The sequence below is a fragment of the Schistocerca piceifrons genome, chromosome 5 (assembly GCF_021461385.2).
Source record: "Schistocerca piceifrons isolate TAMUIC-IGC-003096 chromosome 5, iqSchPice1.1, whole genome shotgun sequence".
Lineage (NCBI taxonomy): Eukaryota > Metazoa > Arthropoda > Insecta > Orthoptera > Acrididae > Schistocerca > Schistocerca piceifrons.
Genome location: NC_060142.1, coordinates 487,820,161 through 487,832,728, shown reverse-complemented (window position 1 = coordinate 487,832,728; position 12,568 = coordinate 487,820,161). Strand labels below are relative to the sequence as shown.

At 41.3% G+C, this 12,568-nt stretch overlaps 1 protein-coding gene across 1 annotated transcript in view; it reads right to left on the bottom strand.

Annotated features, from left to right (window-relative positions):
• LOC124798507 (fatty acid synthase-like) overlaps positions 1-12,568 on the bottom strand; it is a 379,784-nt gene that overhangs the window by 231,538 nt on the left and 135,678 nt on the right. The window lies entirely within an intron of this gene.

The following is a 12,568-nucleotide window of genomic DNA, read 5'->3' as shown; positions in this document are numbered from 1 at the left end:
CTATCCTCCTCCATGGATAATTTCTCTTTGCCAGAAAATACAAGACCTATCACTACTGTAGTGTCGCAGAATAGTAAAGAGTTGGAAACGTGAAATATTGTCAAAGTTTCGTTGCCTATGCCCAGAGCCAGAAGCAGTAAGTTAGCCAAGAGGTAGGAGGATTGCACATATATTGGAATGTGTCATCACGCAGGGGCAATGGCCTGGTTACACACAACAGGTGAGAGAGAATTTCTTAGCACGCGGGTTTGTGTTAGACAGAGACTTTCGTAGAGAGCAAGAGAGAGGTATAGCGTCAGCTGTACTGCATTCCACAACTTCGCGTATGTCTGCCATAACAACACGTAGCTCTGTTGCAAGAACACCTAAGGGGCGAGTACAACAGATGAATCAGCAGTATAAGTGGAACAAATGAGCTCATTACAAACAAGCATGACGTCAGGACGTCACTCGTGGTTCCTTTAAATACACCAGCTTTGGCAGCAGCAAGGCACTTGCACTCGCAGTTAGACTTGCAGTGAGATGTGTACTGGGTTGCTGCATAGCGCTCAGCTGGGTGATCGACATGTTAATCTTTATTAAGGAGATGTTGCAGTAAGGGCGGTCCATCCAGCAGCAGACGTGAGGGGACAGTACCAGCTCTAGTCCTCTCTGTTGCCGCTGTCAATCATCAACCCAGGATTAGCAGACATCATGGCAGATTCATTTGCCACCAATGCTGACCACATCAGTAAGCCGTCGTCGAGATCGTGCGGGGCCTAGGCCCTGTGCATCCGCTGTCACAACCAGGTGAGCTGACGATGCTGGGGGACTGCAGCCCGTTCCGCCCGTCCACAGCAGACGAGCTACCAGGAGGAGCAGGGAAGAAGACGGGGTGGGATAGAGTACACTCTGCACTATGAGAACGCTTCTCGTGCCGACAGCGTCGGGACTCCAACCCAGAGCCTCCACATGCAGCAGCTTGCTGTCCGCAGCCGAGCCGACCAGCCAGCCGGACGCCACCAGCCACGTGCGGCTGAAGTAAGGGCATTCCTCCGCTACGTCACAGCATGCGGCGCTGCACTAGCAAGACTGCGTGGCACAGATCTGGTGTCATCGCAATGAGTCAGCAAGGACTCGGGGAAGGTCGTTGATATCACCAAGCCACATTGTACTCGGCAGAAATAAAGGTGTTATGAATTAATAATGTTTCGTTGGCGTTTCTGATGCGTCCACAGTGATTTCCTAGCATCCTGACAGCTGGAGAGGTCACCGCTCGGCCATCCAGTCCACCGTAGGCGACCGGGACCACCGGGGCGCCTACACTACTTGTTGATTGTGGGTGGAGGGTCAAAGGGTCCTGTACAAGCAAGGCATAGACCACAAAGAACTCAGGGTACTACACCTATCCCCCTTACCAACAAGACTGAAGTGCTGTTGGCCCCCACTAAAACTGAAAAAGACAGAGCAACACTTGTCGTCTTTGGAAGCCTGCTGTGTCATGTGTGAGGGAGGGAGTAATCGCAAAAGGGTAGAGGTCTGTCAATCATCAGCAGTCAACATTTGATATGTTGAAGAGGCTGTTGCTGCAGCCCAGCTGCTTGATGTTACACACATTGGAATCTTCATTCCAAGGTCATTTTTAGGTCATACTTGGATCTTTCCACTGATTGTCACAGAATGGTGACAATACCGGCCTTCCTCACAGAAATTCATCAAAGATCAGTAGCTGCAACACTGTCCTCAGAAATGATCATAGCCATCTGGTTCTGAATGAGGATCTAGATCTCTGAGGCTGAAGCTTCCTGGCAGATTATACTGTGTTTTGGACTGAGTCTCAAACTCAGGAGTTTTGCCTTTCATGGAGAAGTGCTCTACCAACTGAGCTACCCAAGCATGACTCGTGACCCATCCTCACAGCTTCAATTCTGTCAGTACCTCATCTCCTACCTTCCAAACTTCACAGAAGCTCTTCTGCGAACCTTGCAGAACTAGCAGTCCTGGAAGAAAGGATATTGTGGAGACATGGCTTTGCCACAGCCTGGGGATGTTTCCAGAAGGAGATTTTCACTTTGCAGTGGAGTGTGCACTGGTATCAAACTTCCAGGCAGATTAAAACTGTGTGCTGGTCTGAGACTCAAAGTCAGGACCTTTGCCTTTCGCGGGAAAGTGCTCTAGCGATTTAGCTGCCCAAGCACAACTCACAACCCATCCTCACAGCTTCAATTCTGCCATTACCTCATTTCCTACCTTCCAAACTTCACAGAAGCTCTTCTCAAACCTTGCAGAACTAGCATTCCTGGAAGAAAGGATATTGTGGAGACATTGCTTTGCCACAGCCTGGAGAATGTTTCCAGAATGAGATTTTCACTCTGCAGCAGAGTGTGTGCTGATATCAAACTTCCTGGCAGATTAAAACTGTGTGCCAGGATGTGATTCAAACTTGGGACCTTTCCCTTTTGTTGGCAAGTGCTCTACCGATTGAGATACCCAACCATGACTCATGACCCATTGGCACAGCTTCAATTCTGTCAGTACTTCATATCCTACCCTCCAAACTTAATCCGGCTGGAAGTTTCATATCAGTGCACACTCCACTGCAGAGTGAAAATCTCATTCTGGAATTTTCAGGATGTCCCCATTGATACTAGTATCAGTGATCACGAGGCATTATGGTGACAATGATTACCAGACATTTCCAGAAGTTGTGCACACATTTTTTCTTTTCTTTTTGATAAGGCAATTCTCCATCTAATCTAGTTAATGATGGCTGTATGAAGCCTCAAATTATTACTGTAGGGCTACAGCAAATGCTCCACACACATGATACTATTGAAAACTTAGTTACCAGTTGATAAAACATTTGATGTATGCCCAAATAGGAAAGGAGCTCACTTAATACAAGGTAAAGGAAGCTGACTAAAACTATAAATTGGCAACACAAATATTTTTGAAGTGAATCTAACTGTATAACAAGAGGGTAGGCTAATGAGAATTGAAGATGGTGTATCAGTGACTGCAGATAAGAAACTCACACCCACTAAGATAGAAATTTATGCTGCATAGTAGATCATTTGGGCAACAGTAATTATCAAGAGTGGGGAAAATGATTATAATTGGGCCTTTCTTTTGACAGACAGCCTCACAGAAAACTCCAGAGAAAACCTCATCTCACTTGTACATTTGTTCCCTATCAATACAGTCATCATTGGAGGAGATCTTAACAGTTAAACAGCTGATTGGGATTGTTACAGTTATGCAGTAGTGAGTGAGACATTAAATTCTGTGAAACAGTGTTAAACATCTTGTGCCATGTCTATATCCTTCATAAGTCACCACAACTATCCACTTTACAGACATGGTTGACAAGTTGACTGTGATCCAACTCAACAGGAGATGCTCCCTTGGCAAACGCAGATATCTTCAGTTCAGCAAACATGGTGTACCAACCACATTGAACTGGACTGATTACAAAACACACTGGTCATTTTGAAGCATAGCTCCAGGCTACACCATGGAAACATTGACACTAGCTTCACCACAAGACACACCAGCCTCAACACAAGCAGCATTCACATTCCTGACAACAGTGCCACCACTGAGAGCACTACTCCACTCACATGAATCACATGATACCCAATTATCAAACAGATATTACTTCACCAGGCATATATTTAGAATGGCGTCCAGCCCTCTCTGTCAGTTCAGTTTGTTGAGCCATTGCAAGCAGTTCTGATGCAGAGTGAACTCCAGGATCTATACCACACAGTTCCAGCAGCTATCCAAACTGGAAGAAACATCACTGCAGCCACTACAAGCAGCCAGACGTTGGCCAGTAAACTTTACTTTGTTGAGTTGGCTTCCTGTGAGACCTGTTCTGTGATACTTAGACTATCAACTGTGCTCAGTAGTTGCCACCATTATGTGACTGAATGAACTTGACTTTCCATCAGTGAGTACCAGAGCTAACTGATTTAGGAATTATTATTCTGTATAAATGATTTCAGCAACTCCAGTCATTGTGATCTCTTACTACATAGGACAAGAAGGAAAGACTGTTTAAGTCTGCAGAATTAAAATTATTAAGTGTGTGAAGTCCATCAAATAGAAAATTCACTTGGTAACACTATAAAATTTTGAGACAGCTTACTTCAGGAGACAAAATTCTCAGTACTGCGTTCCTTCCTTGGGGAGGAAAAAGGGATAGGATGGGCACTGTCAGAGAGTAAGGCAAGACACTCAGACCCCAGGATGAGAAGGACCCATCTGTTGTGAGAACAAGCAATAAAGAAAATAATTAAATAAGACATAAGAAAGAAAAAAGGAAAAAATAAGAAAAAATATAATAATAATAATGAAAAAAAGAGAGGGAAGTGTTTGTTGACAGAGGGTAAATCCAGGAAGGTGTCATGATGCAGGATTTGTTGGAGAACATATTCCCATCAACAGATTTTAGTAAAACTAGAACTGGGTGAGAGGATCTAAAGGGCCCATAAGATGTAGCAGGCACTCAGGTCCTTGTCTCATGCTATTCAGCATTTGCAACAAATGACTTCTGAATGTCCCCAAGGTAAACAGCTTTTCTACATCTGCTCATGAAATTACACAGTTTACTGATGGTCAGTTCTATATGAAACACTATCAGTCGCGAAATGGTATTTGGTAAATGAAGTGCATGGTTTCACAAGCTGTTCTGCAGTCAATAATGTATCACGCAGGAGTAGCAGAGCAGGAGTAAGTGGAGGTGGGTGGTTGTTTTGGGGGAGATTTTACAGTGGAAATGACTGCAGGGATAGGAACCTTGAGGTAAGAATAATGGTGTGGGAATGCCATGTGGTGTGATAAGGATATTACAGATGTTAGGAGAGTGACTGAGGGTGAGAGTGTGGGGACAATATCAATGAGAGATAATCTCATTTCAAGGCTGGACAAGAGAAAGTCACAGCTCTGTCATAGTAATATATTGAGGCATATATACGAAATTGGTGATCCCTTGATGCCTCAGAACATGTCCTACCAACCGATCCCTTCTTCTAGTCAAGTTGTGCCACAAACTTCTCTTCTCCCCAATCCTATTCAATACCTCCTCATTAGTTACATGATCTACCCACCTTATCTTCAGCATTCTTCTGTAGCACCACATTTCGAAAGCTTCTATTCTCTTCTAGTCCAAACTAGTTATCGTCCATGTTTCACTTCCATACATGGCTACGCTCCATACAAATACTTTCAGAACCGACTTCCTGACACTTAAATCTATACTCGATGTTAACAAATTTCTCTTCTTCAGACACGATTTCCTTGCCATTGCCAGTCTACATTTTATATCCTCTCTACTTCGACCATCAGCAGTTATTTTACTCCCTAAATAGCAAAACTCCTTTACTACTTTAAGTGTCTCATTTCCTAATCTAATTTCCTCAGTATCACCCGACTTAATTCGACTACATTCCATTATCCTCGTTTTGGTTTTGTTGATGTTCATCTTATACCCTCCTTTCAAGACACTGTCCATTCCGTTCAGCTGTTCTTCCAAGTCCTTTGCTGTCTCTGACAGAATTACAATGTCATCGGCGAACCTCAAAGTTTTTACTTCTTCTCCATGAATTTTAATACCTACTCCGAATTTTTCTTTTGTTTCCTTTACTGCTTGCTCAATATACAGATTGAATAACATCGGGGAGAGGTTACAACCCTGCCTCACTCCTTTCCCAACCACTGCTTCCCTTTCATGCCCCTCGACTCTTATAACTGCCATCTGATTTCTGTACAAATTGTAAATAGCCTTTCGCTCCCTGTATTTTATACCTGCCACCTTCAGAATTTGAAAGAGAGTATTCCAGTTAACATTGTCAAAAGCTTTCTCTAAGTCTACAAATGCTAGAAACGTACGTTTGCCTTTTCTTAATCTTTCTTCTAAGATAAGTCGTAAGGTTAGTATTGCCTCACGTGTTCCAACATTTCTACGGAATCCAAACTGATCTTCCCCGAAGTTGGCTTCTACCAGTTTTTCCATTCGTCTGTAAAGAATTTGCGTTAGTATTTTGCAACTGTGACTTATTAAACTGATAGTTCGGTAATTTTCACATTTTTCAACACCTGCTTTCTTTGGGATTGGAATTATTATATTCTTCTTGAAGTCTGAGGGTATTTCGCCTGTCTCATACATCTTGCTCACCGGATGGTAGAGTTCTGTCATGACTGGCTCTCCCAAGGCCATCAGTAGTTCTAATGGAATGTTGTCTACTCCCGGGGCCTTATTTCGACTCAGGTCTTTCAGTGCTCTGTCAAACTCTTTACGCAGTATCTTATCTCCCATTTCGTCTTCATCTACATCCTCTTCCATTTCCATAATATTGTCCTCAAGTATATTGCCCTTGTATAAACCCTCTATATACTCCTTCCACCTTTCTGCCTTCCCTTCTTTGCTTAGAACTAGGTTGCCATCTGAGCTCTTGATATTCATACAAGTGGTTCTCTTCTCTCCAAAGGTCTCTTTAATTTTCCTGTAGGCAGTATCTATCTTACCCCTAGTGAGACAAGCCTCTACATCCTTACATTTGTCCTCTAGCCATCCCTGCTTAGCCATTTTGCACTTCCTGTCGATCTCATTTTTGAGACGTTTGTATTCCTTTTTGCCTGCTTCATTTACTGCATTTTTATATTTTCTCCTTTCATCAATTAAATTCAATATTTCTTCTGTTACCCAAGAATTTCTATTAGCCCTCGCCTTTTTACCTACTTGATCATCTGCTGCCTTAACTACTTCATCTCTCAGAGCTACCCATTCTTCTTCTACCGTATTTCTTTCCCCCATTCCTGTCAATTTTTCCGTTATGCTCTCCCTGAAACTCTCTACAACCTCTGGTTCTTTCAGTTTATCCAGGTCCCATCTCCTTAGATTACCACCTTTTTGCAGTTTCTTCAGTTTCAATCTGCAGTTCATAACCAATAGATTGTGGTCAGAATCCACATCTGCCCCTGGAAATGTCTTACAATTTAAAACCTGGTTCCTAAATCTCTGTCTTACCATTATATAATCTATCTGATACCTTTTAGTATCTCCAGGATTCTTCCAGGTATACAACCTTCTTTTATGATTCTTGAACCAAGTGTTAGCTATGATTAAGTTATGCTCTGTGCAAAATTCTACAAGGCGGCTTCCTCTTTCATTTCTTCCCCCAAACCCATATTCACCTACTATGTTTCCTTCTCTCCCTTTTCCTACTGACAAATTCCAGTCACCCATGACTATTAAATTTTTGTCTCCCTTCACTACCTGAATAATTTCTTTTATCTCGTCATACATTCCATTGATTTCTTCATCATCTGCAGAGCTAGTTGGCATATAAACTTGTACTACTGTAGTAGGCATGGGCTTTGTGTCTATCTTGGCCACAATAATGCGTTCACTATGCTGTTTGTAGTAGCTAACCCGCACTCCTATTTTTTTATTCATTATTAAACCGACTCCTGCATTATCCCTATTTGATTTTGTATTTATAACCCTGTATTCACCTGACCAAAAGTCTTGTTCCTCCTGCCACCGAACTTCACTAATTCCCACTATATCTAACTTTAACCTATCCATTTCCCTTTTTAAATTTTCTAACCTACCTGCCCGATAAGGGATCTGACATTCCACACTCCGATCCGTAGAACGCCAGTTTTCTATCTCCTGATAACGGAGTCCTCTTGAGTAGTCCCTGCCCGGAGATCCGAATGGGGGACTATTTTACCTCCGGAATATTTTACCGAAGAGGACGCCATCATCATTTAATCATACAGTAAAGCTGCATGTCCTTGGGAAAAATTACGGCTGTAGTTTCCCCTTGCTTTCAGCCGTTCGCAGTACCAGCACAGCAAGGCCGTTTTGGTTAATGTTACAAGGCCAGATCAGTCAATCATCCAGACTGTTGCCCCTGCAACTACTGAAAAGGCTGCTGCCCCTCTTCAGGAACGACATGTTTGTCTGGCCTCTCAACAGATACCCCTCCGTTGTGGTTGCACCTACGGTACAGCCATCTGTATCGCTGAGGCACGCAAGCCTCCCCACCAACGGCAAGGTCCATGGTTCATGGGGGGGTAACAAGAGATGTGCTTCTGATATTTTTAGTAGTGAAAGTTATACTAGTTAGACAGTGAGAGAAGGACGCTGCATAAAAATTTGTTTGTAAATGGGGAAATTTTCAGGAGAGGACAACTGTGAGATGTTGTTAGCGTACTTCTTGGGCTGTTAAGTGGTGGATCAGAAATGCCAGCCCTTGATGATTATGCCTTAGTGACGAGAATGTTTGACGTGGAAGAGGTGGCAGCTGTCAGAATGTAGGTATTATTGGTGATTGGTTTTCATATGGACTGAATGAGTTGTAAGTCAACATCAAGGAAGGTAGCTTTGATTTTGGAAAAGGACAAGATGATTTTTGGCTGGGAAAAGATGTCAAGGTGTTGCAGGAAATGGAGACTTTTTTCTCAACATGGGGCCAGGCCACAAACATGTTGCCAATAAATCTGTATCAACCCAAGGGCCCATCTTTTGAGTCTTGAGAAAAGCCTCTTTCTGAGGCTCATGAAAATGTTGGCATAGGATGGTCCATCCCAGTTGCCACTAGCCTCAAATGTGACATAGTTATGAGTAACGATAGAGTTGGCTAGAGTGACAATAAATGAGGACTTTCAGGTGTCCATTGGGAGGACAGTGTTCTAGGTCTGAGAATCCATTTGTGTGTGTGTGTGTGTGCGTGTGTGTGTGTGTGTGTGTGTGTGTGTGTGAGAGAGAGAGAGAGAGAGAGAGAGAGAGAGAGCATAGTAACATCACACCAAGGGTGACAAGGAGGGTTTCAGGTGGGAAAGGGATAGGAATTGAATTGATACATTTCAGGAAGTGTTTAGTTTTTTTTAAACAGAATGGGTGCTGGTTGTTGATGCTTGCCAACAGGGCTGAAGTGCGTTCAGTGGAAGCTATGAAGGCATCTGCTATGGCCAGTATGGTTGCTTTGTGTATTTTGGGAAGTAGGTAGAAGGTTAGGGTGCACAACTCAGGAATAGGAAAGAGTTCTGCAGAAGCAGTTGTGATTTCTCATAAAGAACCTAGGGTTTTAAGGATTTTCTGCAGCTCAACAAAGATGGAAGGAGTGGCGTTGTTAGGAACAGTTTTGTATGTCAAGGAATCAGGGCTGACCATGTTCCTAAGCCACATGCTCCTCACAGTCAAGTGCCACACTAATGGTGCCTTTCTCTACATAAATTATGATGATAGAGCAGTCTGCCTTCAGATCATGGAAGCTCTGACTGAGCTAGGGTAAGATGTGTACTTTCACTAATGTTTTTCAGAAAGGACTGAGAGATCAGTTTGGTATTTGGGTGGTCACTGTTCTAGGCAGGATTCAATGCTCACTTTGTTGATTGTGTGTTGGGACTGAGTGGTGAAGTAATATTGTGAACTGATGTTACAGACAAATGAAGGGAGATCATTGAGTAGGCCAGTGTGATTGCATTTCACTTTGGGACTGAAGACTATGCCTTTGAAAAGAACAGATGTCTCAGGACTGGAGAGGGATCTGAATGAGAGGCTTGAGACTGACTGTAGAACATGATTGTTTGATTTTAGCTACAGTTGTGTTTGGGTGGAGGATGTTCTGGGATGGGACATTAAAGCGTGTAATACATATTATTTGTGGAGTAAATTCACGGATGTCCTGTAGAAACCTCTTCAAAGAACTGGGTATACTAACTACTGCCTCTCAGTATATTTACTCCTTAATGAAATTTGTCCTAAATAACATACCTCTTTTTTCAACAAACAGCTCAGTTCATACATACAAACCAGGTACAAAAATGATCTGCCCAAGGACTTAAAAGCACTTACTTTAGTTCAGAAAGGGGTCCACTACTCAGGAACACTCATCTTCAATAATTTGCCAGCAAACATAAAAAATTTAGTTACAAATAAAGATCAGTTTAAAAGGAGCCTGAAAGACTTACTAGTGGCCAACTCTTTCTACTCCATTCATGAATTTTTTAATAGAAACAAATGATGTATTGTATATATTCATACTATTAGTATTGTTATTTCAGCTTTAAAAAAAAAAAAATGACATGTGCCACATCCACGAGGATCTCCTCAGCATGGATCTATTGAACGAAAAACTAATCTAATCTATCTAATCAGAAGGAGACTAGACTGGCTCATTGGATAGGATAGACAGTTGTTAGTGGCAGCATTTTAAGAGGCGTCTTCCAAAACTAAGATATGGTGACCAGTATTTAACTGATGGTAGGACTGAATGATGTTTCACACATGCAGCGCTGTCTGCTGACTCTTTGGAAAAATACTGCAGTATTGGTTTGATTCAGTAGTCATTTTCCAGTCAGTGAGAGCAGATCCCAATGGTCAAGACAGTCATAGATCCTGCCAGCTATAAAGAGTGTGGTGTGATTAGATTTTTGCTGCCAAAAGGATCTTCAGCTGCTGAAATCCATTATGAGTTATACCTAGCGTATGGATCTGAAATTATGACTATAATACTGCCAATAAAAACGTTTTTCATAAACTTATTTTTTTTAATGACCAATGGACCTTAGTATTGGAAAACACCTCATAGGTTATAGTTGGTGAAGACAGAGGGTGGGACATTTTTTTGATATATGTGATGAACATAATGGCTTCTTATTTCATGGTGGGAGGTATTCTGTTCAGATTTATTGCTTGTTTAAAGGAGAAATACACTGAGTGCATTAAAACTTTTAAGGGCTGAAAGATTGGGAGATTTTAAAGAAAGACAGCAGCTTGTGGGAGTGGTAGTTGGCACAGGTTATGTAATGGTGGAGGTAATACTTGTAAGAGAAAAAGAATAGTATGATGAGCATTTATACAAAGGCAAACTAGGAACTAAAAGAATGTTGAGAAACTAGTAAGACTGCAAAGAAATGGAAAGAACATTAAATGTAGAAAAAGTATAGTCAAACAAGAAAAAATTGTCAATAAATAAGGAAAAATTGCCACCAAACAGAGACAAAACGTCATTCAGCAATGAAAGTGGACTGCCAAACAATGAAAGTAGATTGCCAAACAGTGAAAAGAGGTAATCAAACAATAAAAATTGATTGCTGAACACTGGAAAAGAAAGGAATATTGCCAGATAAAAAAAATTATCACCAAACAAAGAATGGTTGAGGAATATGAATTAGATACTCTTACTGACTTACTGAACATCCACTACAGTTAGCTCAAGGAAACTCATTGCCTGGAAACACCACATTTGGTACTTGAATCCTCCTACACAATACTAGCCTTCCCAAACTCCTGAGATGGGAACTTGCCTTCCAACATATTCTTGCATCCAACTTCATGTTTGTTTCCCCTCTTCACCAAAATAGATGGGTCATTCTGGTCTTGGAGTCTCAGTAATCTGCATTTCCTTTCTAATCTTCCTTAACCTGACCCTCTATCATCCCTGAGAAAGCTAATAGTGCTGAAAGTTGTGGTAGTTTCTTGTACTTTTGTATTGGTATGTATGTGCATTACTAAGAATTTCTCCTCCAGTACTGACCACCCATTCTGTCTCATAATTTTATAGTTTTATTAGGTGATGAGTAAGGTGCAGTACTAGCCTCAGAACAGAAAACAGTTGAGGAATATAGTTGAGATGAGCGAAGTGAGAGAACAAATTTGTGGGAGCAAGACTGAGGCACAAATATTTGAATATTGCATAATCATATAAATCGTTGAAAGTCTCTAAAAAAATAAGCAACTGAGAAAATAGCTTAGGGTAGTGTAATGTGCTTATACCTGAGCTTCCAATCATAGACAGTGATGGCAAATGGTAGCGTAGATTCTTGATATTGCATTATATTCCCAAGTACAAAAATAATTGAAGATAGTTCTCAATGAAAGACAGCATAAGTATGAGTCATCCTTAATAATCAAAACTTGACAAAAGGATATGCAAAGCCCTACTGGAAGGATAAGATTTAGAACCAAAGGCTGATGATACAATGAAATTTTTAACTCTCCTAGATATCTTGCAGACCAAATTACTGTATATGAGGTGAGTGAGAAAAGTTATGAGACTGACAGCAATGCAAGCAATCTTGCAATGCTGTGTTTTGCTACTTGTGAAGACTGGTGTGTTCATCTCTTCTTGAAATTCAGACTAAGTTTCAGCTCTGTACAGTCATCATGTGATTTTTGAGAGCACCTTCAGTGAAATTGTGTTATTGCTGCGTGTTACAAAATTGGAAAATTAGTATTTAGAGCAATGTTATACCATCAAGTTTTCTGTTAAACTTTGGGAATCCTTGAGTGTCACCTTTGAAAAGTTGAAACAGATAATGAGGAACATCCTTGATCACAAACCCAAGTTTTTCACAGGCATATACCATTTTTGGGTTTTACCCAACAATAACAAAGAGTGATGATATGACAGAGACCAAACACTTCTGAGTGAGAGGAATTACAACAGTAATAGTTGCTTTCCCATTAATATACTTAAATGTTTATATTGAAACATTCCAGTGCATTACACTCAGTAACTGAAATAAATGGCACATGAAAGAAATACAAATAATGATTTATTCATAATACTGA